This window comes from Populus nigra, chromosome 2, assembly GCF_951802175.1.
Source record: "Populus nigra chromosome 2, ddPopNigr1.1, whole genome shotgun sequence".
Lineage (NCBI taxonomy): Eukaryota > Viridiplantae > Streptophyta > Magnoliopsida > Malpighiales > Salicaceae > Populus > Populus nigra.
Window position 1 is genome coordinate 10,576,352 of NC_084853.1, and position 7,500 is coordinate 10,583,851.

Below are 7,500 nucleotides of genomic sequence, written 5' to 3' on the forward strand. Positions count from 1 at the left end.
GTGAGATGACCCGGAGGCCCGCGACGCGTCATTCAAATCACTGCCCTATCGGCTACAACTGCTGATGGGTGGGATTAGAGGCCTGCTGTCACAGTGTCAAATGTGCACGAGGTGCACGCTTTGGCTGGCTGGCCAAAACAAGGCCTGAGGGTGCTGGCAGCCATGCCATCAGTGCGAGAAATCGGCGGCGCAGATTTATGCGGCTGTAGGTTCGTCAAGGGAAAATCGGCAGCGAAGATTGTTGACGAACATGGGCTGGACGAGGGACTGTCCAAGCCTCGTCAGGAGGTAGGCTGACGAGAATTGGGGCTATCGCAGAATTCGGCAGCGTAGGCAGGAGCAGCCTGCACGCAGATGCGAATTCGGCAGCGCAGAGATTGGCAGCCTGCACGCATATGCGAATTCGGCAGCGTAGGCAGGGGCAGCCTGCACGCAGATGCGGATTCGGCAGCGCGCAGCAACTTGTGCAAGTCAGGGGCTCGACTTGGCACGATTGGAAACTTGGGCGAGGGACTGTCCAAGGCATGGGAAAAGAGCTCTAGGCGCTGGGACGCGCCAACGAAGGCACACTGCCTAGAATTCGGCAGCGATGGATTGCGGCAGCCTTGCATAGGCAGAAATGAATTCGGCAGGCAGCATGCAATGGTCTATGCGAGTCTTTGAGCTTGTGACTTGGCATGGACGTGGGACTTAGGTGATGGACCTTCTAAGTCAGCAGCTGACGCAGCAGAAACTGGCAGCTGGGGCTGGCAAGCAGACAGCCCGAAAATGGGGAAAGTGGCAGCTTCATGGGAGGCAGAACATGGGAGCATAACTTGGGTGCTGGCCGGGCCACTATGTCCTGAAAACATGGGATAATGGGTGTGAGGTAGTGCTCCACCATGTCCTGAAAACATGGGAGCGTGGGGGAGAGGTAGTGCTCCACTAGTTCCCGAAAATGGGGGATAATGGGGAGGAGCCTTTGCAGCTCCTTTGCTTGTCTATAAATACAAGATGCAGCTCTTGTGTGTGGGGGAGCATTCGGGTGAGGGTGTTCCCAAATGTAGAGAGCATTCGGGTGAGAGTGTTCCAAATGTAAAGAGCATTCGGGTGGGAATGTTCAAAATGTAAGGGCGTTCGGGTGGGGATGTCCAGCATGTAGGGGCATGCAAGAACACTAGTTAGAGGTAGCTTGTGTAGCATGTAATCTTTGTGCATAGCACACATACGGATTTGTGTATAGTTTCCTTTGTGTATGAGATTAATAAAGGTTGGGAAAGAGTTCCTGTAAAGCTTGTTGTGCACTATGATTCCTATTCTTGCTTGTGTATTCCGCTTGCTTAGTTACTAGGCAAACACGAGTGGGAGTGGCGAGGGAAGGCTGAGTCTAGTGAGGGACTAGGCTGCCGCACGGGTTGGATTTCGTTGCGAAAAATCACCCCCGTGACAAGTGGTATCAGAGCGCTGTTGCTGTCTTTGCAGGATGACGAGAATGATTCTGCGGCCAAATCAACGGAGTGATTTGGGAGGACTACTGCTTCTGCCAAGGGATAGGCAGATTCCAGCGCAATGATCAGCGACGAGAATGCTGATGTTTCTCTGGACAAATCGAAGGCACTGATTTGAGGGAAACATTGCTGCTGCCGATGGGACCGGCAGAAACTTTGGAGGAGAGCGCAGCTTGCGTTCATGACGAAACGATGGACTGTTTCGTAGCACAGACGATGGGCTGTTCTGTGAGGGCAGATCGAAGGGCTGATTTGTTCCGAACCATTTGAGGTAAACTTTCTAGCATTTTGGGCAGTGTTGGTGTTCAAAAGGGCTGCGGAGTTTTGGGGGTTTAACTCCATGGGCGACGCAAAGTGATGATGAAGGGATCAGCGCAAAATGGGTGCTGATTCGGCCATTGAAACTGTCAGATGGACTGGCAGGCTTGAGAGCAGGGTCCAGCGGAGGGGCTGCTGGGCGCTTCTGTATTTTCGTCAAAGCCTTGAGGGAAGGATGGGGCGAGACAGAAGAAGAAGCAAGTAAACGTGGAGAGCCTAAACTTGTTGCTGCTGATGATGGACCGTCAGACGAGAAGGCAAATCGGTAAGGGTTCGAAACTGAAATTTGCATTGTTGTTCTCTTGCGATGGAAATTACTTTGTATGAGATTGTTGCCCAAGGAGGGGAAACCTTGAAGTTGTCATTGTGGAAGATGGCGTTTGAGATTAGGCATACGTAAACCTTATACGTTTGCTAGATGACCGAGATGGAATTCAGTCATCATGAGCCAGCATATATCGGAGTGGATGCGGTCTGGCCTTGCTTGCTGCCTTGGTGGCAGAACGTAGGGATTGTTGTGCATCTCAAGGAAGGAATGTTCAGGGAGATGAATGTTCAGGGAGGTGGAAGCAAAATCCAGAGACCAAGTTGAGGGCAGACGAATCTACGAAGATTTGTTGTGCTTACTGCCTTTGGGGAGGCAGAATTGATGTCTTCGGTGGAGACCTTGATGATGGATAGTTCAGGGTGAAGAAGACAGTGGCTGAGATAGACTTTAGTCACGCTGGGACCAGGATTGGAGGCATAACAGAGGAGGCAGTACCGTGGGGGTGTGTCTCAAAGAGTCTGCGCGATGTCGAGGGACAGACTGGGTGACAGATTCGGCAGCCGATTCAGTGGGCTTGGTGTGGAAGCCAAAATCGTCGACGAAGATGATTTTGGGTACTGTCTTGAAATCAGTACGAGTGGCTATTTTGGGCATTGCGATGGATTGCAGTGATGGAAGCAAAATGCCAATGACCTTTGTTGGGACAAAGGGTTGCGAGTTTTCGGTGGACGAAACATACAGCGAAGGTTGAAAACAGTTGGGGCTGTTTTGCGTCAGCGAAATCTTGTGTGATTGACGAAGTTTCTAAGGCATGACAGTAGCGCATGGGGGAACCAGGTCAGACGAAATTTGATGCTGGGATGCTATGTGTTTGTGCTATGGCAGGTTACAAATGGACTTGGAGGGACTTGCTGAAAGACTTCGACATGAGATGGAGTTGATCATCGAAACTGAGTTGGTGCTGGGCGTAACAGCACTGTCGCATTCTTATTTCTTGCAGGTGGAGAACCTAAGAGGGCTGATGACAAAGGGGAGTCAGAAGCCAAGGGCAAGAAAATGTTTCGGAATCATGTTTGGGCTGTTTTATTTGCGAGGGGAAGCACTTCGCAAGGGACTGCCTGTTGAGAGCACAGCCTAGTGCTACTTCCGTGGGGAAGGATGGAGAAGAAACGGCATACGTAAATCCTATACGTGTGCTCAACACTAAGGAAAGAGTTAGTGTGAAGGGGGCCAGCTGAGTTGATGAAGACTTAGGAGCGGCCAAACTGCCTTGTGCGAGGCAGACTTGGGGGAGTTTCAAAACTTTGACGATGGACAGATCATGGTTTAACTCCAGGCGTGAGGATGCGCCAACGAAAAACACACTGCATTGAGTTCAGCAGCGATGAACAAGCAGCAGCCTTGCAGGGGCAGAGGCGAATTCGGCAGGATGTGTTGATTGCTGAAGAGCAGACAAGTAAGCAATATTGGTATACTTGCAGTTTTGGGGCACGCAGAATGGTTGAAGAACTAGATGTTCGTATGGGAGCTCATATGGGTTCTTCAAAGTGATTTTGTGTGGATGTATTTTGTGAAGGAAGGGACGGATTCCTTGGGTGCTAGGCGGCATGGCATCTAAACTTTGCGAAAACATACTTGCGAGTATGATGTGTTTGACATTTGTGGAAAACTAACGAGCCAAAACAGAATGTGTCACAGCTTGGTTTTGAAACAGGTTGACAAAGATTCGGTGGACTGAATTTGTTGTTGAATGTGGGAAAACCGAAGAGGTTTCATGCGGAGAAACATGAAGTGTGACGAGGAACAGATGCGGTGCAAAGGGTACTTCAAATCTGTCCGACGAGGGCGTCGGGTTCTTTTGGTAGGGGTGGTTTGTCACAGTGTCAAATGTGCACGAGGTGCACGCTTTGGCTGGCTGGCCAAAACAAGGCCTGAGGGTGCTGGCAGCCATGCCATCAGTGCGAGAAATCGGCGGCGCAGATTTATGCGGCTGTAGGTTCGTCAAGGGAAAATCGGCAGCGAAGATTGTTGACGAACATGGGCTGGACGAGGGACTGTCCAAGCCTCGTCAGGAGGTAGGCTGACGAGAATTGGGGCTATCGCAGAATTCGGCAGCGTAGGCAGGAGCAGCCTGCACGCAGATGCGAATTCGGCAGCGCAGAGATTGGCAGCCTGCACGCATATGCGAATTCGGCAGCGTAGGCAGGGGCAGCCTGCACGCAGATGCGGATTCGGCAGCGCGCAGCAACTTGTGCAAGTCAGGGGCTCGACTTGGCACGATTGGAAACTTGGGCGAGGGACTGTCCGAGGCATGGGAAAAGAGCTCTAGGCGCTGGGACGCGCCAACGAAGGCACACTGCCTAGAATTCGGCAGCGATGGATTGCGGCAGCCTTGCATAGGCAGAAATGAATTCGGCAGGCAGCATGCAATGGTCTATGCGAGTCTTTGAGCTTGTGACTTGGCATGGACGTGGGACTTAGGTGATGGACCTTCTAAGTCAGCAGCTGACGCAGCAGAAACTGGCAGCTGGGGCTGGCAAGCAGACAGCCCGAAAATGGGGAAAGTGGCAGCTTCATGGGAGGCAGAACATGGGAGCATAACTTGGGTGCTGGCCGGGCCACTATGTCCTGAAAACATGGGATAATGGGTGTGAGGTAGTGCTCCACCATGTCCTGAAAACATGGGAGCGTGGGGGAGAGGTAGTGCTCCACTAGTTCCCGAAAATGGGGGATAATGGGGAGGAGCCTTTGCAGCTCCTTTGCTTGTCTATAAATACAAGATGCAGCTCTTGTGTGTGGGGGAGCATTCGGGTGAGGGTGTTCCCAAATGTAGAGAGCATTCGGGTGAGAGTGTTCCAAATGTAAAGAGCATTCGGGTGGGAATGTTCAAAATGTAAGGGCGTTCGGGTGGGGATGTCCAGCATGTAGGGGCATGCAAGAACACTAGTTAGAGGTAGCTTGTGTAGCATGTAATCTTTGTGCATAGCACACATACGGATTTGTGTATAGTTTCCTTTGTGTATGAGATTAATAAAGGTTGGGAAAGAGTTCCTGTAAAGCTTGTTGTGCACTATGATTCCTATTCTTGCTTGTGTATTCCGCTTGCTTAGTTACTAGGCAAACACGAGTGGGAGTGGCGAGGGAAGGCTGAGTCTAGTGAGGGACTAGGCTGCCGCACGGGTTGGATTTCGTTGCGAAAAATCACCCCCGTGACACCTGCCATGGTGGTGAGGGGCGGCGAGGACCGTGAAAGCTAGAGTTTTTCAGAGGCTGCCGGGAAAAAGGCCCCTCGGGTGGCGGGGTGCGAGGACCAGGCGCGTCATTCAATTCTCTTCCCTATCAACTTGGCTCCCGTTGGCGGGATTGGAGGCCTACTGTTTGTTACAGGGCTAAAATCGTCAGGGGAAGAGCTGACGAAACAATGCTGGTTTGGATGCAGGGGGTAGTGTTGGAATCGGCAGCGCGGACAAAATCGGCAAAGTCGACAAAAAAGACTGTTGGTCTGGACATCGGGGCAGCGGCAGCCATGCCGACAGGGGGGGAAATCGGCAGCGCAGATTTGTGCAGCTGCAGGTTCGTCGGGGAAATCGGCAGCGCAGATTTTTCGATGAACATGGGCTGGAAGATGGACTGTCCAGGCCAGGCAGGGAAATTCGTCAAGGGGACACGCTGACGAAACAGCGCTGGTTCAGGCACGGCGGGCAGTGTTGGAATCGGCAGCGCCGACGAAATCGGCAAAGTCGGCAGAATCGGCAGCGGGTGCTGGCGATGAGTCTGGACGATTTATAGTCCAGGGCTTGATGGAAAAGACTGTTGGTCCAGACAATGGGGCAGTGGCAGCGCGGATTTGTGCAGCTGCAGGTTCGTCGGGGAAAATCGGCAGCGCAGATTTTTCGACGAACAGGGGCTGGGCGCTGGACTGGCCGGGCCAGGCAGGAAAATTCGTCAGGGGGGCACGCTGACGAAAACAGGGGCTGCGGAGTGGAAAATCGGCAGCGCAGATTTTTCGACGAACAGGGGCTGGACCGGCCGGGCCAGGCAGGAAAATTCGTCAGGGGGGCACGCTGACGAAAAGAGGGGCTGCCGCGTGGAAAATCGGCAGCGCAGATTTTTCGACGAACAGGGGCTGGACGCTGGACTGGGCCAGGCAGGAAAATTCGTCAGGGGGCACGCTGACGAAAAGAGGGGCTGCCGCGTGGAAAATCGGCAGCGCAGATTTTTCGACGAACATTCGTCAGGGGGGCACGCTGACGAAAAGAGGGGCTGCCGCGTGGAAAATCGGCAGCGCAGATTTTTCGACGAACATTCGTCAGGGGGGCACGCTGAGGAAAACAGGGGCTGCCGCGTGGAAAATCGGCAGCGCAGATTTTTCGACGAACAGGGGCTGGATGCTGGACCGGCCGGGCCAGGCAGGAAAATTCGTCAGGGGGGCACGCTGACGAAAAGAGGGGCTGCCGCGTGGAAAATCGGCAGCGCAGATTTTTCGACGAACAGGGGCTGGACTGGCCGGGCCAGGCAGGAAAATTCGTCAGGGGGGCACGCTGACGAAAAGAGGGGCTGCCGCGTGGAAAATCGGCAGCGCAGATTTTTCGACGAACAGGGGCTGGACGCTGGACTGGGCCAGGCAGGAAAATTCGTCAGGGGGGCACGCTGACGAAAACAGGGGCTGCCGCGTGGAATGGCAGCCTACACGCAGATGCGAATTCGGCAGCGCACGATGGCTTGAGCAGGTCATGGGTTCGACTTGGCGCGATCTGAAACCTGGACGAGGGACTGTCGACGCTGGACGAGCCAGCGCGGTGGCCTGTCGTGCCCCGTTCAGGGGGGGCCTGCCGCGGAGACAGCCCTCGCGGGCTCGACAGCGCAGGCCAGCGTCCCCGACGTCGCTGGCCGCGGCAGGCGAGCTGCCGGGGTTCCCGCATTCCTACAAGAAAACGTCGTGCTTTCCACATGAAACCAATCCAGTAAAATCAGCCATATTTTTATGAGGCTGCCCACTGAATTTGGGGTCATTCCGGGCCGGTTCCTAGTTTTGCGGATTTACTCGATTTCTAATGGTAGGAAAATTAAAACAAATACTTCCCGACCTCGAAAAATTCTGGGAAAATTAATGAAGGTGGATTGGATTTTTGCCAACCTCTGTGCAAAATTTCAGCTCAAAATACCAAGAAATGAATTTTTTAGAGGGGGGGTGACAGCTGGGACCTAGTAGTGTCTCCCCCTGCCAGAGCTGCAATGACACTTATTGCTCTTTAGGGAGCCACCAGGCCGGCGCCCCTCAAAGACCACACGCGCGCGCGCGCCCGCCCGCGCTGGGCGCTGGGGCGCTGGGGCCTGAGGGCCTGGGGCCCTTGGGGGCCCTTGGGCGCGCGCGCGCGGCCCCCGCAGCCATGCCGCGCTGCGCGACGCGCGGACAGCCCCTGCTGG